This window comes from Rattus norvegicus, chromosome 5 (genome assembly GCF_021556685.1).
Source record: "Rattus norvegicus strain SHRSP/BbbUtx chromosome 5, alternate assembly SHRSP_T2T, whole genome shotgun sequence".
Lineage (NCBI taxonomy): Eukaryota > Metazoa > Chordata > Mammalia > Rodentia > Muridae > Rattus > Rattus norvegicus.
This window is the reverse complement of record NC_141538.1, coordinates 67564618-67581012: the sequence shown is the minus strand read 5'-3', so window position 1 is coordinate 67581012 and position 16395 is coordinate 67564618. Positions and strand designations below refer to the sequence as shown.

Genomic DNA, 16395 nt, shown 5'->3' with positions numbered 1-16395 from the left:
TAATTTGGATACTGTCTCTATGCCCTCTGGTTAGGGTGGCTAAGGGTTGATCTAATTTGTTGATTTTCTCAAAGAACCAGCTCCTGGTTTTGTTGATTCTTTGTATAGTTCTTTTTGTTTCTACTTGGTTGATTTCAGCTCTGAATTTAATTATTTCCTGCTGTCTAGTCCTCGTGGGTGAATTTGCTTCTTTTTGTTCTAGAGCTTTCAGGTGTGCTGTCAAGCTGCTATTGTATGCTCTCTCCAATTTCTTTTTGGAGGCACTCAGAGCTATGAGTTTTCCTGTTAACACTGCTTCATTGTATCCCATAAGTTTGGGTATTTTGTGCCTCCATTTTCACTAAATTCCAAAGAGTCTTTTCTTCCTTCCTTCCTTCCTTCCTTCCTTCCTTCCTTCCTTCCTTCCTTCCTCCCTCCCTCCCTCCCTCCCTCCCTCCCTCCCTCCCTCCCTCCCTCCCTCCCTCCCTTCTTTCTTTCTTTCTTTCTTTCTTTCTTTCTTTCTTTCTTTCTTTCTTTCTTTCTTTCTTTCTTGACCAAGTTGTCATTGAGTAGGGTGTTGTTCAGCTTCCATGTGTATGTGGGCTTTCTGTTGCTTTTGTTGTTATTGAAGACCAGCCTTAGTTCATGGTGAACTGATAGAATGCATGGGATTATTTCAATCTCCTTGTATTTATTGAGGCCTGTTTTGTGACCAATTATATGGTTAATGTTTGAGAAGGTACCATGATGTTCTGAGAAGAAGGTTATATTCTTTCGTTTTAGGATGAAATGTTCTATAGATGTCTGTTAAATCCATTTATGTTCATAACTTCTGTTAGTTTCACTCTGTCTCTGCTTAGTTTCTGTTTCCATGATCTGTCCATTGATGAGAGTGGTGTGTTGAAATCTCCTACTATTATTGTGTGTGGTGTAATGTATGCTTTGAGCTTTAGTAAAGTTTTTTTTAATGAATGTGGGTGCCCTTGCATTTGGAGAATAGATGTTCAGAATTGAGAGTTCATCTTGGTAAATTTTTCCTTTGATGAGTATAAAGTGTCCTTCCTTATCATTTTTGATAACTTGTCATTGAAAGTTGATTTTATTTGATATTAGAATGGCTACTCCAACTTGTTTCTTGGAACTATTTCCTTGGAATTTTTCCCAGCCTTTTACTCTTAGGTAGTGTCTTTCTTTGTTACCAAGGTGTGTTTCCTGTATGCAGCATAATGCTGAGTCCTCTTTACATATTCAGTCTGTTTATTTATGTCCTTTTATTGGGGAATTGAGTCCATCGATGCTAAGAGATAGCAAGAAATAATGATTGTGTCCTGATATTTTTGTTGTTAGAGGTGGAATTATGTTTGTGAGGCTATCTTCTTTTGGGTTTGTTGCAAGAAGATTACTTTTTTGCTTTTTCTAGAGTGTAGTTTCCCTCTTTGTGTTGTAGTTTTCCATCTATTATCCTTTGTACGGCTGGATTTGTTGGAAGATATTGTGCACATTTGGATTTGTCATGGAATATCTTGTTTTCTCCATCTATGGTAATTGAGAATTTTACTGAATATAGTAGCCTGTGCTGGCATTTGTGTTCTCTTAGGGTCTGAATGACATCTGCCCAGGATCTTCTAGCTTTCATAGTCTCTGGTGAGAAGTCTGGTGTAATTCTGATAGGTTTGACTTTATGTGTTTCTTGACCTTTTTTCCTTACTGCTTTTAATATTCTGTCTTTGTTTTGTGTATTTAGTGTTTTGACTGTTATGTGATGGGAGGAATTTCTTTTCTGGTCTAATCTGGGTGGAGTTCTGTAGGCTTCTTTATGTGCTTATGGTCATCTCTTTATTTAGGTTAGGGAAGTTTTCTTCTATAATTTTGTTGAAGATATTTATTGCCCTTTAAGTTGGGAATCTTTGTTTTCTTCTATAACTATTAACCTTAGGTTTGGTCTTCTCATTGTGTCCTGGATTTCCCGGGTGTTTTGAGTTAGGAGTTTATTGCTTTTAGCATTTTCTTTGACTATTGTGTCAATGTTTTCTATGGTATCTTCTGCCCCTGAGATTCTCTCTTCTATCTCTTGTATTCTGTTGGTGATGCTTGTGTCTATGACTCCTGTTGTTTTTCTTAGGTTTTCTAACTCTAGGATTGTCTCATTTTGTGATTTATTTATTGTTTCTATTTTCATGTTTTATTTCCTGGATGGTTTTGTTCAATTCCTTCACCTGTTTGGTTGTATTTTCCTGTAATTCTTTAGAGGATTTTTCAGTTTCCTCTTTGAGGGCTTCTACTTGTTTACCTGTGTTCTGTATTTCTTTAAGGGAGTTATTTATGTCCTTCTTTAAGTCCTCTATCATCATCATGAGATATGATTTTTAAATCCAAATCTTGTTTTTCTGGTGTGTTGGGATATCCAGTATTTGCTTTGGTGGGAGAATTGGGTTCTGATGATGCCAAGTAATCTTGGTTTCTGTTGCTTAAATTCTTGTGCTTTCCTCCTGCCATCTGTTTATCTCTGATGTTAGTTAGTCTTCCTGTCTCTAACTGGAGCTTGTCTCTTGTGGGTCTGTGAGCCCATGAGCCTATGACCTTAGGAGTGAGAGCGCTCCTGGCAGATCAACTCTCTGCTGGCAGGTTTTGTGTCTGAGAGCTGTGGGACAGCCCCAGCTCTGGGAGCAGATGGAGACCTAAAGGGTCCCATCTCAGGCAGCCTTGAGGCTCTTGAGCCCTGTGCACTCTTGGTGGGTCTCTCTTTGGACAGTCAGTAGAGAGAAAATGGAGTCCTACTTGTGGGCTGTGGGCTTCGGAGGGAGAGTGCTCCTGGCCAACCAGCTCTCTGCAGGCAGGTTTTGTGTCTGAGGGCTGTGGAACACCTCTGCTCTGGGCATCCCAAATTCTTAGCAGTGTCTTAGATGTACTTTTATCAATGTTATCACCATTATTCTTACCATAATCATCATTTGGTCAGTGTTGGTAGCTAATTATTTAATTCAAGGAGTGCAATAAGGTTGATCCAAGAACGTTTACATATCATGGATTGAGTAACAAGAGTTTTTGCTCTTAGAAAAACAGAGAAAAATGATTAATAGTCAAGGATTTTAGGAGTTCTTAAATTTCAAATGGTCTAGTTGTCAAATTTTGTTTGTAAGGGAGTTTGCTTGATCCAGTCATCCATCCATCTATTCATCCATCCAGACAGACAGATGGCTCTTACTGTGTAGCTCTGACAAGCCCGGAACTCACTGTAAAGACTGGACTTGATGTCACAGAGCTCCAGTTGCCTCTGTTTCCTGAGTGCTGGCATTAAAGGCTTGCACCCTCACATGCAGTTTGGAGCCTTTTAAAGAATTGATTAATAAGAGGTAAAAAATGTAATGTATAGGTAGATATTCACTCTGCTTTTATCTCCTAAGCCCATTAAAAGGCTGCAATTCTGTGTGCTTACCCTTCACCTTATGAGAGAGATTTTGGGATCTGCTGGTAAAATCTACTACCTAGCAGAGTCTTCCACTAGAGTTGGGGAATCTACATTCTCTTTCTGTAGTCTTTGCCCATATCCTTCAGGAAGATCTGCAGATGTATTTATAGCTGCCATTGCGAGCCAAATGCTCTACCCCCATAGATGTTGAAATCCTTATTCCTGAAACCTGTGAATATGACCTTGTTTAAAAAGGGGGTCCTGGTAGAAGCAAATCATTTAGATCAGGTGGTTTTGGATTGGGTATACTCCAGTGTCCTCAAAGAGGAGGAAATTTGTACACAGATATATGGAGAAGACCACATAACAATAGAGGCAGAGATTAAGTATGGGGGTCAAGAAACCAAGGGAATCCCCAAATTGTTGGGAATTACCAAAAGTTAGAAGGAGGCATGACAAGATCCTTCAAACTGAACAAGGTCCTGCTGCCACCTTGAGTTTGAACTTCCAGCCTCAGGAACTGTAGACATTTCTGTTGTTTGAGCCCACCTTGTTCTATGACAATTTATTACAGCAGTCATAGGAAACAAATATTTCTCAGTGAACAACATGTGACTATTTGTATGTGATAGTCTAGGCCTATAATTCTAGCCCTAGATTCAAGGCCTGCTTTGGGTAACATAGCAAAAACTTGTCTCAAAGAGGTTTTTTTTTTTTAATTTCTTCAAAAATTTCATATGCGTATATTTTAAGTTTTTGGTCATTTTCACCTCCTATTTTCTGCTCTCACAGCCCTCTCTTTCCTGCTAAAACTCTTTCTTTTCCCATCAAGCAACCCTTCTACTTTCATTTCTAAATTCTTTCATTTGACTCACGGAGTATAACTGTTGTACTCGCATGAGCAGGAGTGAGACGTTATTCTCTAGAACATGGGCAACTTCTCAGTGGTTACAACTACTTTAGGCAGCAGTTTTTAACCTGTAGATCGTGACCCCCTTAGGAAGGTCACATACCAGATATTCTGCATATCAGATCTTTATAATATAATTTGGAGCAAAATTACAGTTATGAAATAGCAACAAACTAATTTGATGATTGGGAGGGTCACAACATGAGGAACTATATTAAAGTTTCTCTTGGCAGCAGTAGGAAGGCTGAGAACCACTGACATAGAGAATTACACACTTTCCTCCAGCAACCATTAATTTCCAATATTCCCTCTGGGAAGGACCGGCCACATAAACCCCTCCTCCATGCATGCTGAAATGGTGATGGGCCCAGTCTTATACATGTCTTGTGCAGTGAGTTCTTGGGTACAGCGGCATAGCACAGTCAGAAGGCACTTTTGCATGCAGTCTTCCCTGGTCTCTGACCCTCACAATCTGTCCGCCCACCCCTTCCATGTTGTTCTCAGAGTTTTGGGTGAGTTAATATAGGTGTCCTCTATTCTTAGCACTTGTTGACTGACTGAGGACCTTTGTTATAACTGCCGGTGACTACAAAGGGCAGCCGCTCTGATCAAGGTGGAGAACAGCACGAATCTATGTGCATCAGCATAAGTTATTTAGAACATGGTTTGGCACCGTGTCCAGTTGCCAAGACAACAGTCACAGGTTTACCCTCCAGGGCCTCTGATCTCCCCAAGAGTTGGCTCTCGATGAGGTTTGCAGAATGCCTGCCTGGGGAATGGGTCTCATCCAATCAAAAAGTGGTTGGTTACATCTTCAATAGTCATCCCACTACTGTGTCAGTGGACACATGCCCTGAAACCCACTATTATGGTTGGTGAGGTTCACAGCTGATTGTGACCATTAGTGACTTTTCCCCCAGCAGCTTGTATAGCAATTTCTAGTACTGTGAAAGCCACCCAGCAGGGAGGACACTGCCAGCTCAGTTCCAATTTGATTTATGTTCTGCAACCAAAATGTGTGAAGTCTTCAGCCATGGGGTCCTATCATCAAGAACTCTAGAGGGCAAACAACATTGGCAATAGTCTATATTGTTTTTGGGGGTCTCTGGGGCCTTTTCTTTAACCAATCCCTTGTGTGAAGGAAAAATGTTTTGATATTTTTCTAGTTAGGGCTGCTATTGCACAACTGACCTTTTGTCAACTTGACACCCAAACACATCACTGTTAAGCCACAACCTTACAAACACTTCAAAAGTTGTCTCTTTAAAAATATCTACTCTCTTTTAAGATACAAAAACTTCGGAGCTGGGGACCGAACCCAGGACCTTGCGCTTCCTAGGCAAGCGCTCTACCACTGAGCTAAATCCCCAACCCCACAAAATCTCTTTTTAATGAAGTCTCTCAACTGTGGACTCTCATAAAATAGAAAACAAATGAGATACTCTCTTACTTCAAGAGGGAAGGACCAAGGCACAGTCACAATCTGAACAGAGCAAAATCAAACTCTAACAGTGTAAGTCACTCAATGTCCAGTGACTGGGATTGTCCACTCACAATCTTCTGGGCTTCTCCAAAGGACTTGGGTCACTTTGCAGGCGCGGCCCTCTGCAACACATACAGTTTGCTTTCTAGGCACAAGCCAGCTCCACTCTACAACTATTGCCTCCTTTGTTTATCCTATGGTAATGGCATCTCCAAAGTACAGGTTCTCTGCTGCGACTTCACTGTGCTTTCACCAGTAGCCTCTTCTGGGCTCTCTTCTTGGTGCCTACAGGGCTCGCATTCTATGCATGAGTCCTTCAATTCTGGGCTTTCAACTACTATTGAGGCTGCAGCTTCCCCAGTGGTCCTTTCTGTCCTCTCAAGTGCCAAACCTCACGTGATCTTCATGCCTTCTTCATGCCTTCAAAATCAGTATCACGTGGGTGACTCTTATACTACCAACTTTGGCTGCCAGCACATGATACAACCTTGGCCTCCCCTGGAACACAGCCTCTGTGTGCTGACTCTTGGGAAACACTTCCCAAAAGATTTTACCTCAAAGGTGATCACTTCTTAATCACCCCTAATCTCTTAGCTCCAGCTGAGCAGTGTTGATTGCCTCAACAAAGCAAAAGTTTCACATCAGCATCTTATTAATTACAGCCAATTCATCAGCTGATCAGAACCACACATTTTGAACTCAAAATATGCAATGGCCATTATAGAATCTTTATGGAGCTTCTCAAGCCAAGCTCCAGGGCTTCTGTTTCTCTCAACATTTGGCTCCCAAGCTCTCGGCTCACAAAGCTTTGGATACTCAACTGCTTTCCTACTCCAGAGTTCCAAAGACCTTCCATAGTCCTTCTCAAAACAACATGGTTCAGGTCTGTTGCAGCAATTTCTCACTATCTTGCTACCAATTTCTGTCCTAGTTTAGGGTTATTGTTGCTGTAATGAAGCACCATGACCGAAGCAACTTGAAGAGGAAAGGGTTTATGTGACTTCCACACTTCCACATCACTGTTCATCACACAAGGAAGTCAGGGCAAAAACGCAGACAAGAAATGGACCCCAGAGACAGAAGTTGATGCAGAGGCTGTGGAGGGGTGCTGCTTACTGACTTGCTCCTTGTGGCTTGCTCACCCTGCTTTCTAATAGAACCCAGAACCACCAGCCCAGAGATGGCACTACCCACAATGGGCTGAGCTCTCTCCCATTAATCACAATTAAGAAATACTCTACAAGCTTGTCTATAGCCTGATCTTAGGGAGGCATTTTCCTTCTCTCAGATGACCATAACTGGTGTTAAGTTGATGTAAAGCTCACTAGAAAAATTCTTAAAGTTTGTCATATGTCTATTGGCTCTGTGTTAACTTTAGAAACAGCCGTATTGAGACAAAACTTGGTGTGTGTTTAGTTTGCTCTCTTAGAGTACAATTGTGATGACAATATTTAAATGACTCTGATATTAGCATTTTAAAAATAGGAATCAATTAGTTCATTACTAGTTTTAAGATATATGATAATACGTAATCAGTCCTACAATTTGTAGAATGATTGACAAGACAAGAGTATATCGAAAGCACTAGAGACTATAACTGGAGCCATTTTAAACAGAGAACACATATTAAGTAAACTATGTATACTTAATTTCAGAGATTTTTTTGTTTATTATTTTTTCTATTTCTGATTGAAATATGGCTTAATTTTAAATTTCTAGAGTAGCAATAGTATTTATATCCTTGGGCTGCCCACCCTCTCAAAATGGTCTAAGGATCTAGGGTCCTTAATTAATTCAAAGAGACCAGCTATCTTTCCAAAGATCTCACACAGAAAAAGAAAAAGGATGGAAATTTGTTTTATTTTTAATTTTTGTGCTGGGAATTGGACTCACAGCTTCAAGCATGCTAAACACAGGCTCTCCCAGCAAGTCCCAGCAACGGAAAGCTTTACCAGCCTTCTGTTCGGCCCCATGGTTCCTGCCATCTACAGGTTACTGGTTATGACTGGACCATCCCCATTCTTTGTTGTGATCTTTATTATCCTTGTCAATCTTACTGCAGTGGTATGTCCCACATCCAGAGCACAGATCTTTCTTTTTTTTTTTTAAACATTCTCTGTAATTTATTTTGCATTATTTTATAATACAGGACCATTTCATTTTTAGATGTAAGTCACGAATTACACTCAAATAAAAGGGTAATTTTCATGTTTGTGTTCCCTTCAGATCTCTATAACATTCTTTTCTTTCTCTTATCCCTTTGGATTGAATCAACCATCCAACGCTAATGAACTCATCTTTTAAAAAAATTACTCCCCTGCATCTGCTTTCCTCCTAAAGTGCTATACGGGCTATGTTTCTCAGAGCCAGCCCAACTGTCACTAGATTCCTTCCAGACCACAGATCTTTAAGTCACACACGCGCATGGGCATGCGCGCGTGCATACACACACACACACACACACACACACACACACACACACACACACGATAGGTTTTTTTAGTCTGATAACCCTAAACCCTACTATTTGACTTACTAGCAGTGAGTCCTTGGAAAAGTAACTTCAGTGCAAGGGGCACCTCTATTCAGTTTTAAACCCAGCACTGTCCCGTGTCTTCTAGATTAGTCATATGCATTAAATGAGAAATGCATGTTAGACACCCATAAAAACACATGGCAGAAAGCACCATTTCTTTTTGTTTTTTTTCCAACATAATATTTCTATTGATTATTTGGGAATTTCATAGTATGCATCCTGATTATATTCACTGGCCGGTCCTCCCAGGTCTGACCCCTCACCCTTGTGACCTCCCCATCAAAAATGAAGAAAGAGGAAGAGGAGGAAAACAAGGAGGAGGAAAACAAACAAGAAAACAGACAAGGATGTTTGACATGAAGATCAGTTCGTTTCCTGGATTGGAACTTCTCAAAAGACCTCTATGGTCCATGCTGCCCCTTAAGGCCAATTTGGTATCCAATGTCTGCTGTCCCAGGACCTGTTGAAGCCAGAGGTTCATGTAGATGTCTGTGATTTGGGATGCCACTGGAGACCATGTGGATGTCTGGGGCTTGGTGCAACCACTGGAGGCCGACAATGTTTCCAACAGTGAAACAATGACTTGACAGCCGAAGGCTGTCCCTATATGCTTATGAAGAAATCTAACTGTGGGTGTGTGGGAAGCCTGTGAGGAAAACACATAAGGAAGAGAAAAATGAAATGGTTCATGTGGTGCGATTTTCTCTGTGTGCATGGCAAGGAGAGTGGCATTCACTAAGAATTCCACTCTAGGTCTTTAACATTCTCTACCTCCCTTCTCCTGTGCTTACATCAGTAGCTCTGGCCCATGGGTTGTGGTGGAGGTAAGGATCCTCATTCTAGGATGAACCATAGAAGACTGGATGAACCCTTAAGCTGTTCTTGGGTCTTTAAGGGGATGTAACTACATTAGCATTAGCATCGTGTGGAGTGTACATTAGCCTAGGTCTTGAGGAATTAAACCCCTCCTAGTCAGGTAGACAGATAGTAAGAGAGAAATATGTGTAATTAGGTCACTGGGATCTGGAGGTTAATTCAATTCCCTGTTTTTGTTTTTGTCTTTTTAAATAGAGATGTCTCATTTGGTCCAGACCCTCAAATTCACTATGCTGTTGAAGCTGACCTTGAACTTCTGATCTTCTTTTCTCTACATTCAAGTGCTAGAAGAGTTATACATGTACTCCACCACACTCAGTTTTGTGCAGCGTTGGGGATCGAAGGCTTCATGAATGCCAGGCGAGAACTTTCCCAACTGAGCTACTGACCCAGCTCCTGTCTTAATAAAGATAGAATAAAGCATGAATACAGAATTAGAAAATAATCCATAGGCATTGCAATAATAGTTGTTGATTTCTAGTTTGCATTTCAGAGTTTTCTTCCTCTTCCCCTCTTCTGTGACAGGGTCTTACTGTTTGGCCCAATTGGTGTTTTAATGCCCAGGTGGGTTTACCTGATGTTTACAATGCGTTTTCCTGTGTTAGAACATTTAAGTCAAAAGCGATGTGTTTCGTTCACGTTAGTTTTGGCCAAGTTGGCCAAATAATAGGCTTTGTCTCTGAAAGAATCAACAGTCATGATTTGTAGTCAATATCGATGACAATGTCTTCATACTCTAGCGCTGGTAACTGGAACTTTCTGTAGACTAGAGGCTGGACAGCTACATAGCTGGTGGGCCAGAAGTTGATATCCAGAGGAGAGATTAGAAAACTTGAGTGACAGAAGCCAGTCCTCTATTCTGTTAGAAGGTGAAACCGTCTAACCTTGAAGTTTAGCACCAAATGTATTCACCAGTACTACGTCCATTCCCCCAAAGACACTAGCTTCCCTTTGTCTGTTGTTATTTTTTTTCTTACAAGGTGTGGCACATTTTGTAGAGGATTCTCTCCAACATGCTCTGGCATGTGTGGAAAATGGAAAGGTTTTCTGAAGAAAAGAAATCACCACTCTCAAACTTGACTTGAGAAATTGGTGTCTTTTTCTGCCAACAGTATTTTTATTGATTTACTGATCACGTACATTCCCAGTCCTCCAAGGTCCATTCCCTATCCTTGTGACCCTCCCCCTTCCCCCAAAAAAAGAAAAAAAGAAAAGAAAAAATATATACCAAGTCCAATTTGTGTTGCCCATATACTCACTGGAGCGTGATCAAACTCTCAATGTCTTTCTAGCCCCTTAGTGAAAATGGAGTCCCTGCCCTGCCCCTTCCCACCCTTCTCCTATTGCCAGTAGCCAGAAGCCATTGTCATGAAGAGCTACACTTCAGCATCCCTATCATAATTTTTAAGGGTTCTCTTGAATGGATTCCTGTCCAGCGTTTCTTTTCTGGGGGTGGGAATGGGGCATTGGTATGGGGTGGGGGTGGAGATGAGGATGGGGTGACACTGGACATGGGTTAAGGCTGGATGGGGCGGGGAGGGGGCTGGGGTGGAGTGAGGCTGGGGGATAGGTTTGGGGAGAGGTTGTCACAGAAGCCTTCTGTGTCTCATTATTTTTTGTTTGTTTGTTTGTTTGCTTTTTTTTTTAAATTTGGAATCAATTTTTGAGGAAGACTTTGAAGTTGCTCTGCACAGGCAGTTCTCTAATGCCCTGGCTGAGCAGTGTGAAGGGAATATTTCCTTTCTGGAGAGAGTGAAATATAGGGTATTTCTAAGAGTCCATGAAAGTATCTATCCCAATGTTTTGTTCACATGGATTTTTTTAGTGAAAACTCACAATATTATGAAGCTTCTTGTAGATCATGTCCTATACATGACATTTTTTTCCTACCTGATATGAGAGTTGTGAGTTTGTAGACAAAAATATGTGTGTGCTATTTTATATCATCTTCAAAAGACTCACTTTATTTTTATTCATGTGTGTATGAATATGTTTGTGCCTTTGTGTGTCAGTTGTATATCTGGGTTCCTGAGGAGACCAGAAGAGCATGCTGAATTCCACGGAACTAGAGTCACAAGCAGTTGTAGACTGACCAATCAATGTCGGCACTGAGAATCGAATTCTGGTCTTCTGGAAGAATAACAAGCATTCTTATTAACAGCTGAGCCATTGCTCCAACCCATTTTACACCTGAATTTTACTGCTGGTTTGAACTTTTAAACTTAATTTGTATCTTTTAATATATATATATATATATATATTGATGTCAGGTAGAAAATTTAAATAGAACAAGACTTAACAAAGACTACAGCATGCCCTGAACTGGTTTTTCATGTTGGATTCTTGTTCGTTCTTCAATTTTGTTAGCCAGACATACCAGACTTACACTAACTTTCCATGTTTTATGTGTCAGTGACTTCCTACTATGGGGATGGGGCCTACCATCTTTTCATTTAGTCTCTTCCGATTGTGTTAAAGAGAATGCCAGTCAAGATTTTTGTTAAACTGATATTTAGGCAAGACACTTTTCTATGTGTGGTTCTGGAGAGAAAGTCCCTGGCATCACGTATGCTATGCAAGCATGGGACCTTGAATCCTTATGTAAACATTTAGAAGTCCTTTAACTTTGTTTCTAGTTGTTCCACTTTTTTCTTCTGAAGCAAACCTCTGGAGTGTTTTTTGAGACTATAGAGGTGTGTAAGATATTGGTATGTATAGATTCTCCTTATAGTCTATGAGTTCTTATTAAAACACAGACTGGCATTAAAAACCCAACTCTAAAAGGGTTTTTGTAGTTAACTGTCTAGCCAGCTCACTCCCAGATCCTAAGGAACTGGATATGGGAGGCTACTAGAGCCCAGGTGTCAGAGGTCAACCTGGGCAGCACAGCAAGATTCTGTCCTCAAACCCAACCCAACCCAAACTCAAATCTATGACCTGTTCATACTTGAGACCATTAAATACGTTGTCTTGGAAGTGATGGCGATATAAGTCAAAGCTTAAGCCAGCTTAAACATTAATAAAGGAATTAGATATGGACTTCGTCTGATTCAGGTCCCACTGACTAAAGAGAGAGAAGTGAAGCATCAGTCCAGTCAGAGAGAGCGGGAATATCAAGAGTGGCTTTCTCCAGACATCCAGATTGCAGAGTGATTTCCTTTCCCTCGTTTTCAGGTTTTTCCATGTTTTCTAAAATGAATCATGTCAGGGAAGTGCTTTTTAAATGGACCTCATTCTTGTCAAACGCCAGCAGCCACGTCCGAGAACAGCAGCTTTCATGGTCAGGCAACACTGCTTTGCGTGGCCTATTATTTTACAAATTCTTGATGTCAGGTGTATTTCTTCTCCTACACTTTGTCCTTGGACACATATCTGTGGAGTTTTGACATGGGTTAGGTGCATTTGCTCTCCACTATGAATGGGTTTTCACGGAAATCACCACAGTGGCCATGCAACCTAAACGGACACAAGTGTGCTTCATTTTCAGTTTTCTTTCTCTGTGCTCAGGTGATTGCTGATGGCTTTCATTTTTTGTTGTGCACTGGCTTTTTTTGTGTGTGAATTGTTTTATGCTCACCCATGCCCTTGGTTAGTGGATTTTGACCTCACCAGATTTTGGGCAGAGATTACTCTAGGCGTGAACAGAAAGGTGTGGACCAAAATAACAAAACTGTGTAATGAGTTCGTGAAAGAGCAACTCATTTTGTCATGATTGTGACATACACTTACCTAGACGAGGCAAGAAAATGTAATGATTTAGAGGTAGAGGTTCTTAAAATTATTTTAATTGGGTAGATTTACGGGAAAAGTGTGACAATCTGAGATATGAAGATCGTGTGTAGTGATAAAATCAGAGTGGCTAACATTTGTCGTTTAATTTTCTTTGTTTTGATTAACACGCAATCACATATTCCTAGGGCAGGTAAGGTATTTCAGTGAATGCGAGCCATAGGACACTGGTTGTAAGATGCTACTCTTGTCTGTTCTCCATATTATAAAGAGCCTTTTGCCCGTAGTGTTACCTCTCCTGCTTTTCTCCCAGTCAGTGGCAATCATGGCTGATATCAGCTAAGCATGTGGCATGAGTGGTTGGACCACCTACAGGTTGTATAGTGACATTTCTGTGATCACCGATGAGCATGTGCCATCTTTAGAATTTATGACTGGGAAATTATCAGAGCAAACTAGTGATGGGAGTAAACAGAAACTATGGGGAAGAAACTTTAGATCTCGTGGCTCAGAAGGTGTTGGGAGTAGCTTGGCTGTGCTGCTCGTAAACTGAAACTTGGGTCAGGAAACCTAGTCACAGAGGAAGCTGGATACACAGAGAAGAGAAACCCAACAGCAAAGTGACAATTCCAGCCCTCAGTGAGTCAAAGGTTGAGTTGTAAAGCTTTCATATGTTCTGAAAGTTGTCGTAATCCTTTTTCCCTTCTCTAACTGCATTAGATTTCTGGCCTATAGTTATTTGGGGCCATATTCTGAGGAACTTAGGGGCTTGGTAGCCAAGGGATAAACATTAACAGGTTTTGAGATGTGGGATGATTTAAGTATATTAAGTGGAGATTAATCTAGCAACAGTAGTGTGGAGGAGAGATAAGAAATTGATTTGAGGAATTATTAAGGTAATGCACATGGGAGGTGGTTAAAGCTAACTAAGGGTGTTTGGGATATGGGAAACAAGGAAGATGTTTAGTTTTGTGCCCATTGACTTTCAGATGCTGTATTCAAGACTATTTAATTCAGTTTAAATGACTTTTACTGAGTTTTTGTTATCCTGCCCCTAGCTCTTTATGGTAGATAAATGAGTAAGGTGGCCCATGCCTTTGAAGAGCTCCTACATTTGTACTTAAGAGGCAACTTTTAGACGATAGATCCATGGACCAGCAGAACCTTGAAGAAGTGAGGTATTAGAGTGGGGGCAGGGTATAGAGACAGGGGCTGAGAGTAAAGCAATGGGGACATCTTAAAGGAAGAAGAACTAGAAGTGGGGTCAGGATGCTCTCAGAAGGAATGGAGGAGGCACAAAGCCATCCATAATCTTTCTTCTTTCATACTATTTTTATTGATTATTTTGGAATCTCACATCATGAACCCTGATCACACTCACTTCCCAGTTCTATCCCCATCCTTGTAACTCTCCCCCAAAGAAGGCTAGGAAGAAAAAAAAACGAATTCAATTTGTGTTGCCCATATACTCATTGGAGCATGGTCAAACTCCTAGTGGCCAGCCCCTTAAAGAAAATTGAGTTCTTGTACATTTGCGCCCCTGCCTGAAGCCATTGACTGGGGAAAGCATCAGTATTCTGATTACATTTTTAAAGAGTTTTCTTCAATGGCTTTCTGTCTAATCTTTTACATTTTGGTGGGTAGGATAGGGGTTGTCACAGAATCCTAGTATGTCCTTCTTTCTCAACTATGACTCTGGAGTCATTGATACCATCAGAAAAGTAGCTTCCTCGACCTTTACAGTTAGCAGGAGCATGGATCATGGACTTCTGGGTGTTTCTGGTGATAGCGTGGACCATGGGCATCCACATGGACTCTGGCATCAGCAGGCACCAAGCACCTAAGCATGGGCTCAGGAGCCAGCACTCAGATCAGCAGGCCATCAGTAATAGTAAATGCTGTAGAAAGTGGGGAGAAGGTAGACAGTTTGGTGTGTAATAGGTCAGTCGTGATCCTAGGAGGAGTTCTGAGTAAGGGGCTATCAAGGAAATAGATGAAGATTATCATCACAATATGGGTATCGAAGAGGTAAATGGAGGAAACATGACAGAAATCACAGAGAGGCCAAGAGTGGTCTGGGGACTTAGCTTTGAACCCTGGTGCAGCCGAGAAGGCAGAAGAACGACCGAGGGCTCAGGAAAGACTTGAAGAAGCAGGATTCGAGGAAATAGGGGTTTGTTCTTTCTTCCTCTGCTCCACCCCAGCCCTCCCCACCTTCCCTGCCCCACTATTATTTCTCTCTGAATGAAGATCAAAGAGATAAACTTACTGGGAGAGATACTTGGACCTGGAGTCAAAGACAGAAATGAGGATAATGCACAGTACAGAGGAATTCAGAGAGGAAGAGAAAGGAAGTGAAAAAATCCCTCAGAACAGTAGAGAAGATAGAAGTAGGGTCTTGTGATTGGGGATTTTGGGCACCTAGAGGAAGAGAAAGTTTTCAAAGGCCACAGAAGGGATGGAGTAGATGTTGACGAGAGACAAAAGAGGCATTCTCAGGAGTAACCAGGAGACAAACACAGCTAGGAATACCACCGAGATGAATCAAGATATGAAAGCCCAACTTCACAGCTTCCCCTCCCCCACCCACATCAATTTACTAAGAACTGAATTCCAAAGCAGTTTCAGCACCTTTCTCCTGAGTTTGTTGTTGTTCTAACTCCTGCCTCTGCTTTCTGAATGGAGCTCGGTATGGTGATTGCTTGCAGAGTCAATTTAGGGAGCCGGTTAAATCAGAACCGTGAGCCACTCGAGGGCTCAGCGCCTGTGCAGGTTGGACAAACATCCTTGGTCGTGATTGAGCCGGTGCGTCATGAGAAGTGATTGTGGAGTGTTCTGTATCTCAGAGTGTACGTGTGGTGGGTGAGAATATTTTGTCAGATGTTTAAACAATTTCAGTTTTACATATGAATTACAGTGGAGTGTATGGTTTATATGTAATACCCGACAGTTCACTCATCCAAGAGAAAGTCATTGCTATCTTGACCATTTTGGTGTGAAACTCTAGGGCTTCCTGGGGATGGCTCAGCAGAGACCTGGCTGCTCTTCCAGAGGACCCAGGTTCAATTTCCAGCACCCACATAGCAGCTCACAACTGCATGTAACTCCAGTTCTGAAGGATCTGACACCCTCACGCAGACATAAAAGCAGAAAAAACATCTATGCACATAAAAATAAGTCACTCTGAAAAAAACGAAAGGAAGTCCACGGCTTTGCTATGGAAACCACAGGTTCAGAGGACTCGGTCATTTCTGATAACAGAATGAGAGCATTTAAAGTGTTTATAACAATGTTTAATGTATTCTCAGATCTCAAGACTTAGTTCCTTAAATTTCTGTTTCACCTTACAGATGAAGCTTTGAATTTCTGAGGACTCATTTCTCAGAAGAGTTTGGGGAATGTTGAATCCCCTCGGAGGTAGCCAGCATTAAATAATAACTGTTTTTAAAAAGTTAAATTTAAATTTCTTTTTT

The 16395-nt window shown here is 41.2% G+C and overlaps 1 long non-coding RNA gene across 1 annotated transcript in view; it reads left to right on the top strand.

Annotated features, from left to right (window-relative positions):
- The window catches only part of LOC148005779 (uncharacterized), a 60432-nt gene extending 50794 nt beyond the window's left edge, over nucleotides 1-9638 (top strand). Inside the window, exon 2 of the long non-coding RNA XR_015620210.1 lies at nucleotides 8567-9638. This is a non-coding gene — a long non-coding RNA (uncharacterized LOC148005779). The remainder of the gene's footprint in view (nucleotides 1-8566) is intronic.
- The last annotated feature ends 6757 nt before the right edge of the window (nucleotides 9639-16395 follow it).